Below are 13,697 nucleotides of genomic sequence, written 5' to 3' on the forward strand. Positions count from 1 at the left end.
TCAGCCCAGAACAGAAGAATTTATTAGATGGAACAAAGAATACAGCCTCTGCCAGAAGCTCCTGGTGATTTTTATTCTTCAGCCTCTGTTCCTGGCAAGTAGTTAATCCAGTAACAAATATGTATTGGGCTACCATTATTAAATGTCAATTACATTCCTACTATGCTAATGACTCCAAAGGAAATGTAAAATGTATTGAAAAGACATAGATAATGATGATTGCAAAAATAATCCCAGAGATTGTATAATAACAGCCGCCTCTCTTTATTACTTTCCTTCTATGTGCTAGGAGCTCTTCTAGATGTTTCACACAAATTACTGGAAATTCTCCTCGAGGATACTGCAAGGTAATACTTAGCCTTTTCCTAAAAATAAGAAAAGCAAGACTCAGAGTGAAATTACCTAAATCTTCACATGCATAATGTATGAACAAGAATTCATTGCTATTATATTAATTAATATGATGATATTATCGACAGATGTTGGTTTGAGTTATTAAGCAAGTGGGATTATCTGATAACAAGAAGAAAATTTGGTGAGTCAGAACCAGAATGGAAGGATAAATTTGAATTGACTGGTTCATTTATTTTTTTCAGGCTCAGATGAAATTAATTTATCCTTGGGACCTGAAAATTAGAGAACCTTTACCTAGATATGGTCTTGGTAGTGAACATAGGTTACTTAGTATCTACTAGATAAACTGCTTTCCACTGAACTGGATAAGAATGGCCAATTTTTATCTCTGTGATTATGCATTTTTTCCTCATCTTAACACTTTCACTTTTTGGAGTTAATGATTAAACAAACAAACAAGCAAAAAATGAAGATACAACCTCCCTTAGTCCCTGTTTAGGATTTCTTCTCCCCCTCATCAAGAGAAAGACTTTCTGAGGGCACCCTTTCCGGGAGGAACAGACATTAAGCAGGATTACTTTCAGCAGTTTTTTAGAAAATTGGAAAAATTCATTTTGGCTAATTGCTTTCAAATTCAATCTTCAAAATAAAAGTCCTTGGGTAGTTTCTTAATTCATTTTCCTGGAAATAATTATGTCTAAAATAATTCCACCAGCTTCGGTAAGATCAGTCATACTAGGCAGTCAGCCTTGCATTCTGTTCCAATTTCACTATATTCAGAGGAATTTCTAGTGTTGAAGAGTTTTGCTTTGGGTGGTGTTGTTTATAGTCAATGAATTTAATATTATTCACCCTTAGGAGTTCTTGGCAAATAACATGTCCTACACACACAGTTAAAACATGAAAAAGAACTAAGACTTTTAAAGAGTCCTAGGGACCCAAGCGAACTGTATATTTTGATTCACACAGGGGTCTTTTCAGATTGGAAATGATTAGCATTGCCTTCTAGGAAATAGTCAAATAAGATTTTGGTATCCTGGTATCCCTTTCTCCTTGTATCTTCAGGGTGAAAGTGACAGGCATTGTAAACAAAACTTTGGATCTTTGTTAAAGGTTCTGGGACGGAAAGCTTTGGTGCTTGCTGACCCACACTGTTCTCAATCAAATTTCTTTCTCATTTAGTCAGGCGCTAGGTGCCACTTGAATAGAGTTAAATTCAGGGAGTAATTGGGCTTTCAGTTCCCGGGAGGAACAAACTTTAGCTTGATGTCATAATGGTGAAAATTTACAAGATTGCATTATTGCAAAATCTTTTACTACCAACTTTTTAATGACAGCTTTTATAAATAATGATTAAATCCTGCAGAACCCTTTAACTGATGGGTTAGAATATTTTGTCACTTTGAAAAAAAATGGTAACAGCCATTGGAATACTCTGTACAAATTCCGTTGAAAATAGGAAGCCCCTTGGGGTGCCTGGGTAACTCAGTTGCTTCAGCATGTGCCTTCAGCTCAGGTCAGGATCTCGGGGTCCTGGGATGGAGCCTGGCATCTGGCTCCCTGGTCAGCAGGGAGTCTGCTTCTCCCTGTCCCTCTGCCTCTCCCCATGCTTGTGCTTCCTCACTCTCCTGTGCATGCACTCTTTCTCTCGCTCACTCGCTCGCTCCCTCAAATAAATAAATAAAATCTTTAAGAGAAAGAGAAAAGAAAATAGAAAGCCCCCCACGCCACACTCAGTTACCAACCCTGCCTCATGGAGGAAACAAACTTCTTAGTGAGGTCAGTAATGACAATGCCATGTCATTCTCAACTGTGAACTTGGGGATGGAGAACTTTTGTGGCTTAGTTTTCTTCTATGAAGAACCTAAAATTTTCAGAATCAAGTAAAGAAAACCCATAAAGAAAGGAAGTATTACAATTGATAGGATTGAAAAATGTATACAAGTTCTACTTTCATAGATGATTTTGGATTTTTCTGAGTTCTGGCAGATTTTGCCACCAGCAGCCATTAGCCCAGAATCTTATTACACATAGATATTAGGATGATGCTTTGAAGCCGAGCAGTGCAAAATCACAAAGAGTGGTCAAAAGGATGCCTAGAAGAATATTGCTGACTCTAGGTTTAGATCAACAGTCAAACTATTAAAAAACTGGCCTCTCACTGTGTCCTGGAAACCAGCAGGTCTGAATACCTCTGTTGCACATCACCTATTCTTTGGGACCTCATTTCTATTTTATAAAATGAGACCAGCCTCAAAGATGCTTTGTACCTTTATAACATTAAAGTGGAAAATCGTGCATGACCCTAGTGAACTACTCAATTCAACACATGCCTGTTAAACATGTACTACATAGGAGGCCAGAAAACATGAACGTAAAACACATCTCCTGCCTCCCAAGTCTTGCAGTCTACTGTTGCCAAAAATCTTATTTTCTGAACTACAACTCTTAGAATACATTACTGTTTCAGCTTATTGCAATTTAGTTGGAATAAATTACTGTCTCAGCTTTCTTTCCATATATTTTAATTTAATAAGCAAAAGTTTAAGAGAGTTATTAATGTAAATTAACCAGGTGACATAACCAGGCAAGACATTATATATGCATGATGGAAAATTTAAGATTTCTCACTTCCCATCACTACTGGGATACTGCTATATAACCGACGGAAATTTCTATCTAGGAGACTACATGCTGGAGCAGACAAATGAGGAAGATAATAAGACCATAAACTGATAAATAAAGTTCCCCACACAATATGACTTCACAAGAGTAATCTGTTCTCTCATGGGAGGTGAGGTCCCCAATTATACAAGTTAAACCTACACCTCAAGAAGAACCTGGAATCTGAGAAGCAGACCCAGAGCTTGCTGGAAATTCTTACAAGAATGAATGAATCCCCTTTCCCTCCCTCTATGGGCTGTTCCAGAAATGCCACAGAGCTCTAGCCTCGTCCAACCAGTTGAGCTGTATTCCTTGTGCTTCTATAAATGTGTGCTGCCTTCCTGTCCACATGGGGTTTAAGAGCAACTGGAGAAAGGAAAAAGCACATGAAATCTTTAAGGCGTAAATTACTATGGATGATAATTCTATTTCTTATAAAAGGAAACAGGTAATACATAATTATATTTGTTCTTGTAAGAAATACATCAAGACATTGCACTGGTTGTCAAAGTTTATAAAATGGGAATGCAATAAAATCCCTTACAATGCAGAGATTCTGCAGTTTTAAGATGAACTATATGTATTCATCAGCTTGTGACCAGAAATGTTTATAAGGTGACATGTGCAAAGGTGGTTGGTTCCAGAAACCAAGAGCAGGTGGTCCAGGAATTCCTATGAAAGTGAATGTCCTCTTCACAATGTTAGCGAAAGGAAAACAAGCTTTAGTTTTTATCTCATTAAGCAATGTGATTTGGAAATGAGTAAGATCCAAAGGAAGATTAAAATAAGAGTAGGCCAAAGATTAAAAGGTATAATTATGTGCAACATGGAAACTGTCCAAAATTTTTGCCCAATGGGTTTCTTTTTTATGTTTCTTTGTTTTATTAAAATCATCAATTTGAATTGCTTGATAGAAATAATCAAATTCTAAGCCTATCTTTTAAAATAAATTTTTATATTAAAATAGATAGGTATCTACAGGGAATTTGTGGAGATAGTAGAGTTCCCATGTACCCCATACCCAGTTTCTCCTATTAATACCTTATTGTTTTTGCATCCTATTAATATCTTATATTAATAATGTTCAATTATCAAAATCAATCCATATTGATCATTTTATATTGGCTGAAGTCCATGTGCACCTAATGTCCTTTTTCTAGTCCAGGATGCCATATACCATTGAGTTGACCCTTCTCTCTGGACTTTTCTTGACTGTGGCAATACCTTAGTCATTTTCATCATGTCATACCTAGAGTGCATCCTGTCACCATCACCTCTTACTCTCACTGTGGCTGTTAACTCTGATCACCTGCCTGAGGTTGCATTTGTTGGGTTCTTTATGGTAAAGTTAACCCCCTCCCATCTCCACACTGTATGCCTTGGAAGGAGGTCACTATACACAATGGGCACTTAGGGAGTGGTGAGTTAGGCTCCACCTCCTTGAAGTTAAGTATCTACACATATTGTTTGAAATTCTTCTATAAGAAAATTTATTATCCAAATATATGTCTTCTTTTTCTTTTTTTAAAAGATTTTATTTATTTATTTGACAGAGAGAGACAGCCAGAGAGGAACACAAGCAGGGACAGAGGGAGAGGCAGAGGGAGAAGCAGGCTCCTTGCTGAGCAGAGAGCCCAGCCCGATGCTGGGCTCAATCCCAGGACCCTGGGACCATGACCTGAGCCTAAGGCAGATGTTTAATGACTGATCCACCCAGGCACCTCTAAATATTTTTTTCTTATAGAACCATTAATTTGTATCAGTATGGACTCGGGGAAATTAGTTTATACTTTGGGTTAGACTAGAACACTTCTTTATTAATTGTGCTGCTTAAATTATTCCATTCGTATCAGTTGGGAATTCTGTCAGCTACCTACTGGGTCTTCTTGATATGTCTCTTCATTGTGGGCTTTTTCAAGAGCTCCTTTCTGGCACTATAACATGTTCCTGGATTGTCTCAAATCTGCAAATTTTTTAAGTATCCTTGGTTCTCTTCAGTGGAGAATGGTTATAGAAATCAAGATCTGGTTGATGGGTATGATTGTTGCTACTGGGATGTCATTGCTTCTCGGCCTTCTCAGCTAGGAACAGGGAAATATATGTATGCAGATTGACATGCATATATGCACATGTCCATAAGCATCTCTGTATGTGTCCATCTGTACATGCACACACACACGCACACACAATAGGACACGAGTTCATACCAAGGTCTCCAGCTCACATCCAGGACTATATGAATCAATCGGCCCGTCTCTATGATTGTCTGTGATCTTTCACTCTAACAGTTAGAAAACTGGCTTTCTTAATGTGGTTTTAATTTGAATCTCCCTGAGGGCTAATGATGATGAACATTTTTTCATGTGTCTGATAGCCATTTGTATGTCTTCATTGGAGAAGTGTCTGTTCATATCTTCTGCCCATTTTTTGATATGTTTGCCTGTTTCGTATGTATTGAGTTTGAGGAGTTCATTATAGATCTTGGATATCAACCTTTTGTCTGTACTGTCATTTGCAAATATCTTCTCCCATTCCGTGGGTTGCCTCTTGGTTTTTTTGACTGTTTCCTTTGCGGTGCAGAAGATTTTGATTTTGATGAAGTCCCAAAAGTTTATTTTTACTTTTGTTTCCTTTGCCTTTGGAGACATATCTTGAAAGAAGTTTCTGTGGCTGATATCGAAGAGATTACTGCCTATGTTCTCCTCTAGGATTCTGATGGATTCCTGTCTCACGTTGAGGTCTTTTATCCATTTTGAGTTTACCTTTGTGTACGGTGTAAGAGAATGGTCGAGTTTCATTCTTCTACATATAGCTGTCCAGTTTTCCCAGCACCATTTATTGAAGAGACTGTCTTTTTTTCCACTGTATATTTTTTCCTGTTTTGTCGAAGATTAATTGACCATAGAGTTGAGGGTCCATATCTGGGCTCTCTACTCTGTTCCACTGGTCTATGTATCTGTTTTTATGCCAGTACCATGCTGTCTTGGTGATCACAGCTTTGTAATAAAGCTTGAAATCAGGTAACGTGATGCCCCCAGCTTTATTTTTGTTTTTCAACATTTCCTTAGCGATTTGGGGTCTCCTCTGATTCCATACAAATTTTAGGATTATTTGCTCCAGCTCTTTGAAGAATACCAGTGGAATTTTGATCAGAATGGCATTAAAAGTATAGATTGCTCTAGGCAGTATAGACATTTTAACAATGTTTATTCTTCCGATCCAAGAGCATGGAATGGTCTTCCATCTTTTTGTGTCTTCTTCAATTTCTTTCATGAGTGTTCTGTAGTTCCTCGAGTACAGATCCTTTACCTCTTTGGTTAGGTTTATTCCCAGGTATCTTATGGTTCTTGGTGCTATAGTAAATGGAATTGATTCTCTAATTTTCCTTTCTGTATTTTCATTGTTAGTGTATTAAAACCACATTGAGATATCACCTTATATCAGTTAGAATGGCCAAAATTAACAAAACAGGAAACAGCATGTGTTGGAGAGGATGTGGAGAAAGGGGAACCCTCTTACACTGTTGGTGGGAATGCAAGTTGGTGCAGCCTCTTTGGAGAACAGTGTGGAGATTCCTCAAGAAATTAAAAATAGAACTTCCTTATGACCCTGCAATTGCACTCCTGGGTATTTACCCCAAAGATACAGATGTCATGAAATGAAGGGCCATCTGTACCCCAAAGTTTATAGCAGCAATGGCCACGGTCACTAAACTATGGAAAGAACCAAGATGCCCTTCAACGGACGAATGGATAAGGAAGATGTGGTCCATATACACTATGGAGTATTATGCCTCCATCAGAAAGGATGAATACCCAACTTTTATAGCAACATGGACGGGACTGGAAGAGATGATGCTGAGTGAAATAAGTCAAGCAGAGAGAGTCAATTATCATATGGTTTCACTTATTTGTAGAGCATAACAAATATCATGGAGGACAAGGGGTGTTAGAGAAGAGAAGGGAGTCGGGGTAAATTGGAAGGGGAGGTGAATCATGAGAGACTATGGACTCTGAAAAACAATCTGAGGAGTTTGAAGTGGCGGGGGAGTGGGAGGTTGGGGTACCAGGTGGTGGGTGTTATAGAGGGCACGGATTGCATGGAGCACTGGGTGTGGTGAAAAAATAATGAATATTGTTTTCTGAAAATAAATAAATTGAAAAATTTAAAAAAAAAACATAGATCTTAAATTATTTAAATAAAATTTTAGGTTCCCACTTAAAAAAAAATGGCTGTCACTTTTTATCATCTATTTAATTAAGTGTTTTTTACTCATTGTTAATTCCAGTAAATATGGTGATGGTTTCACCTGTAGGGAGCAACATTATCAGCTAGAGTACAGTACTCATATGTGTTGGGTCCATGGTCAAAGGAGAGAGACTGATACAAAGTGAAGGTCAAGCACAGCTTTATTTCACACCAAGCATTGAAAATCAAACTGACCAGCCAGGGCCATCTCTTGCAAAGAGGTGACCCCTCCCAGCCTCACAGACTAACTTTTATAGAGTAAAGGCCATGTGGTTGAGCCTGGCTACACACAGGTGGCCAATTGAATTATAATTCACCCTATAGTAGCTATTTGAACTAACCTATCACTCTAGTCAGAATTGGTGCCCAAAATGCAGGGCCCACATTCTTGGGTGGTTAGGGAGGTGTTTTCCTGATTGGATGTCTCCACCTGACTTGACTCATCCTTGTATCCTGGGCTCTGTTTCTTCCCCCTGACCTGACACGTTCTGGTATATTGGCTTTATTATCAGGGGCTGGTCAGTCATATTTTACTGGTTTCCCAGACTTGTTTCTAAGTAAGTTCCTCTGGGTGGGGAGGGAGGGTCAATCTAAGTTTACTGCATAAACAACAAAATGGCTCGCTCTGGCTAAGTAGGCCCTTACAATATGTAGTTTGCTCAGCCCTTATTTAGTCTTACAGCCTCAACTAACACCCAATATTATGAAGGTGAGCACTGTTTGCTCCCATCTATCAGTGAACTTGTGTCACACATTTGTACACAATAGATTCTTTTGTCACTGTCTACATTCCATCCTGGGCTCCTGACCTCCTAAAGGAATTTTTAAAAATGAATATAAATTAAGGTTTACTCTGTGCTATAATGTTCTATGGGTTTTAACAACCACATAGTGTCATGTATCCATCATTAAAACATACCATGAAAATTCTTCACAGGATTAAGTCCCTTAGCTTCATCTAATCAACACTTCCCCAGCCCCAAACTCCTGACAACCATTGATCCATTTACCATATCTATAGTGTTCCCTTTTCTAGAATGTCACATAATGAATTGTTATGTATGCAGCTATTTAAAATTAGCTATTTTTTGTATGCAATATGCATGAAGATACACCTATATCATTGCATGGATTGGAAGCTCAGTCTCGTCAATCGTGGGTAGTATTCTTTTGTTTTTTCATACCACATTCCGTTAATCCACTTAGCTCATGAAGGACATCTTGGTTTCTTCCAATTGAGGTAATTATGAATAAGGTTACTGTAAATATTGATGTCCTTGTTTTAGGAGGACATAAATTCCAAAATAAGTGGGTAAATAACTGCCATGATAACTGCTGGAGCCGTAATAACTGTGGCATGACTCTGCTTAATTTTGTAAAATACTAGCACAACGTCTTCCAAAGTGGCAGTGCCATGTTCCATTCTAACCAGCAATCAAAGAGATTTCCCATTTGTCTTTATTCTTGCCAACAATTGGTATTGTATTTTTTTAAAGATTTTATTTATTTATTTTTCAGAGAGAGATCACAAACAGGCAGAGAGGCAAGCAGAGAGAGAGGGGGAAGCAGACTCCCTGCTGAGCAGAGAACCCAATGCAGGGCTCCATCCCAGGACCCTGAGACCATTACCCGAACCGAACACCGAAGCTCAACCCACTGAGCCAACCAGGTGCCCCGGCTTTTTTTTTTTTTTTCCACCTCAGCCATTATAATAGATAGGTAGCACTATCTTACTATTGTTTTAACTGTCACTTGCGTAATGACAATTGATGTTGAGCATTTTTTCATAAGATTAATTAGCATCAGTACACCTTGTTTAGTAAGGTGTCTTTTCTTATTTCTGCTGTGTTTAGTTGGGTTAGCTGTTTTCTTATTCAATTTTAAGAGTTCCTTACATGTTTGAGGTGCAGATCTTTTTCTCAAGTATGAAGTTTATAAATTTTTTTTCAAGGTCTCTGGATTGCTATTTTATTCCTAACAGTGATTTTCCTTGAGAGAACTTTCTAACTCTAGTACTTTCAATGTATCAAATTTATCTTTCATTATTGGTGTTTTAGTCTTATATCTAAAACCTCATCACCAAAAACCTTATTTTACTTTTTGTTCTTTGATCCATCATGAGTTAATTTTTTGTAAGGTGTAAGATCTATATCTAGGTCTGTTTTCTTGTGTGTGTTTTTTTGTTTGTTTTTGCATGTGTTAGTTGAAAAAATTATCTTTTCTCCATTAAATTGTTTTAACGCCTTTGTTGAAAAACAGTTGACTGTATTTATGGCATGTATTTCTAAGGCCTTAATTTATTCCTTTAATCTATGTCTATTCTTTATACTCCTTTGTTATCCTGACTATTGTGGGTTTATAGTAAATCTTAAAATTGGATAGTATGTGGCCTCCAATATTTCTTCTTCCATTTCCTTTTGGTTATTCTAGGTCTTTAACCCTTCCATATAAAATTTTAAAATTAGTTGGTCAGTATCTACAAAATAGCTTTCTGAGCATTTGTTTGGAATTACATTGAATCTATAGTTCAAGTTAGAAAGAATTGCCATCGTCACAATATCAAATATTTCACCTATGTACATATCTCCATTTATTTAAATCTTTCATTTCTTTTATCAGTTTTTTCTAGATTGTAATGTACAGATTCTCTACATATTTTGTTAGAATTATGTCTAAGTATTTCTTTTCTTGCAAGCTTATAAATAGTATAGCTTTTTTAAAATTTTCAAATTCTAATTATTACCTGCTGGAATTTAATTGACTTTTGTATATTAGTTTTGTGTCCCATGACCTTGCTACATTCATGTTTTAGTTTCAGGTTTTTTTTTTTTTTTTCAGATTTAATACATACATAATTATGTCATCTGTGAATCAAGACAGTCATTTCTTCCTTTCTAGTCTATATACCTTTACTTCTTTTACTAGTCTAATTTCTTTAATGAGACTCCCAGTACAATGGTGAATAGGGGTAGTGATAGAGGACATTGTTTCATTCCCAAACTTAAGGGTTCATATTCAGTTTCTCTCATTAAGTATGATGATATCTTTTTTTTTTTTTTTTTTTTTTGTAGTTCTTCTTTTTGAGTTAAAGAAATTCCTCTTTAGTCCATGTTTGCTGAGAGTTGTTACAGTGACTGGGTCTGGACTTCATTATATGCTTTTTCTGCATCAGTTGGCAAAGTCATATGATTTTTGTTTTTATATGTGGTCGATTACAATGACTGATTTTATATGTTGAAGAGGCCTTGCACACTTGGAAAAAAATCTCATTGCTCATAATATATATAATATTTTTACATGTTATTGAATAATGTTTGCTAATATTTTTGAGAAACATATTGTCTCTATTCATGAGAGATATTATTTTGTAGTTTTCTTTTTTTATAATGTCTTTATCCAGTTTTTTTTTTTTTTTTATTAGAGTAATGCTCTACTTAGTGAGTTAGAAAGTGTCTGTCTGCTTCTATTTTTTGGAAGAAATTGTGCAGAATTGGTATTACTTCACCAATTCCAAAGCCAGAAACACTTGTCTGAGGTACTTTACTAGAAATCTTTGATGGGATATATTAGACTTGTTTTCAGTGATAGAAGATACATAATGTATAAGGGTCACTCTTGATTCCCATTATCTGAAGGATTTGAGATCATTGGAAGGAGTAAAGCAACTTTATGTTACTCCATGGGTTTTAGGAATATGTTAGTTTCAGGGAAAACTTAATGAAAATTAGTCTAATCCACGTTCTGTAGTTTGGCATGAGAAGAAGGAAGTGGGGATAACTGCTTAGCCAAGAAGTTAGACTACTTCATACCTGAGAGGCAACAGTGAACATGTAGGTCACATCTTCTTATCAAGTCAAAACAGAGTGGCCTTCCATCCTGATTTACCCAGTACAGGCTCATTTTGCCTAATTTCCAAACAACTTGTCCAATTTTGGATTTGCCTTGAGTTTTTCATTTTTCAGAAAATAATCATTGTGTGGAAATAAGTTGAGATGTTTGAACCAGATTTCCACATTGTTCATCAGCTCTTCCTTTGGCCATAATCTGACCATGTAAATAAACCTATATGTCCTATAATTAATACTAGACATTTTTCTTAGGCACAAATCCTGTAAGTCTTGCATGTTTTTGTTAAAACCTAATTAGAGGGGCGCCTGGGTGGCTCAGTGGGTTAAGCCTCTGCCTTCGACTCAGGTCATGGTTTCAGGGTCCTGGGATAGAGCCCCGCATCAGGCTCTCTGCTCAGCAGGGAGCCTGCTTCCCTCTTGCGCTCTGCCTGCCTCTCTGCCAACTTGTGATCTCTTTCTGTCAAATAAATAAATAAATAAAATCTTAAAAAAAAACTAATTAGAAATATTTAATCAACTATTAAATTAACTGGTGTATTAAAAACATAAACTTTTAAAAATTTTATTTTAAGTTTTTATTTTAATTACAGTTTCTTAACATACAGTGTAATATTAGTTTCAGGTATACAATCTAGTGATTCAATGCTTCTGTACAACACATGGTACTCATCACAAGTGCAGTCCTTAATCCCCATCACCTATTTAGCCTTTCCTCCACCTACCTCCCCTCTGGTAACCATCAGTTTGTTTGCTATAGTTAAGAGCCTATTTCTTGGTGTACCTCTGTTATTTTTCCCCCTCTGATCTTTTGAAAAAAGGAGTGAGTTCCAGCTAGTGATAAAACAAAACACACAAAAAAACAAAAACAAAAACAAAAAACCTTGCATGCAGAAAACATTTATCCCTACAAAAATAAGAGAGAAACTAAAACACACCATAACAATTTAAATATAGATAGCCTACTGTTTAAGTTCTTGATTGTACTTTGGAATACATCGTCTTATGGGAAGAAACTTTTGGTGGTACTCCCATATTTAATTTGATATATTTATTCTTTGTGTCACAATAACACTTTATAAAAATACCTTTGAATTTTCAGCATCGAGATTTGACAAAATTTTCAGAAGAATCATAAAGACTAAAACTAGGACTCTGGAGACCTGAAGATGCTATCAGTACATGGAAAGTATTTACACATTTCACTTTAAAATATTTTCATGTTGAAAATATTTTCCATTTAATGGACTTTGCTTTCAGGTAAGCAGATATGAAAACACTTAGAGAAATCATATATTCTCAATTTAAGCATTATGATCTACAGAAAGAGTCAATTAAAGTTGTCAACAATTTTGAATTTATTAACCACAATTTGGAATTGCAATTTCCAATTTTCAATTTGGATAATTAAAACTAATATGATTATGTTGATAAAACTCTTTCTCTCCAAATATTATTATTAAGTGTTCTTGATGTTGACAACAGCAAACAAATAATCAAATGGATCAGTTCCTCTTATCTCTATGAAGTAGCTTCTTCAGGAATTAAAACCCAAAATCACTTACATTGTCTAATTGGCCTTGTTAATGACATTTATCTACTGCTTCACCTCCCACCACTCAGTTATTTGCTCACTACACTCCACATGGATCTACTATTTCCTGAAGATCCAACATGGCCTCTCCTGTGCCAGTGACTTCATACCTGTCCCCAAGAAGACTGTTCTCTGAGGAGCTCCACCCAGTTACCTCCTACTTATCATCCCTTTGTCAACTAAAGTTCCCTTTCCTCATTTTCCCACTTATAAATTTTCTGAGGCCATCATTGATTCGGATAAAAATTTTCTAGTTTTACTTCACAAAATTTGCTATGATATTAATTAAAATCTTGTGTGACTAAGTGTTTCATATGTTTTGCTTTTATTTTGTTTTTATTTTTATTTATTTATTTGACAGACAGAGATCACAAGTAGGCAGAGAGGCAGGTGGAGAGAGAGGAGGAGGCAGGCTTCCCGCTGAGCAGAGAGCCTGATGCGGGGCTCGATCCCAGGACTCTGGGATCCTGACCTGAGCCGAAGGCAGAGGCTTTAACCCACTGACCCACCCAGGCGCCCCTCATATATTTTGCTTTTAGACCATAAGTTCTACTGCAGCACAATAGGAAGTGAGAGGAGAGGCCATGGCAGCGATGTTGACTGATACTTGAAAAGACCTGGACTAGATTGCATTCTCAAGGGTGTTATCTGGGAAAGGAAACTCTGTTTTTCAAGTGATGTTAGAAATGCTGGCTAGTCAAAATAATGGGGAGCCTTCTTCTTTCCTGGTGATTTCATCATTTTCTGATAGGCATTTTGTCAGCCACCACCCTCTCCCAGAAGCTCATAGACCCTGGAATTTAAACTGGAAAATTGTGAATCTGTTGACTGAAAACCTAACTACATTCCAAAAAATAAGGATTGTAGTCCCAGTTTTGCTACTAATTTTCTGTATGGTACTGAGTGAAGCAGTAAGCATTTCCAAATATGACTTCATCTCTTCAATGAAATGCTGACTTAGCTCCTTAGGAAAATAAAATATTGTAATCCAT

This window comes from Mustela lutreola, chromosome 5 (assembly GCF_030435805.1).
Source record: "Mustela lutreola isolate mMusLut2 chromosome 5, mMusLut2.pri, whole genome shotgun sequence".
NCBI lineage: Eukaryota > Metazoa > Chordata > Mammalia > Carnivora > Mustelidae > Mustela > Mustela lutreola.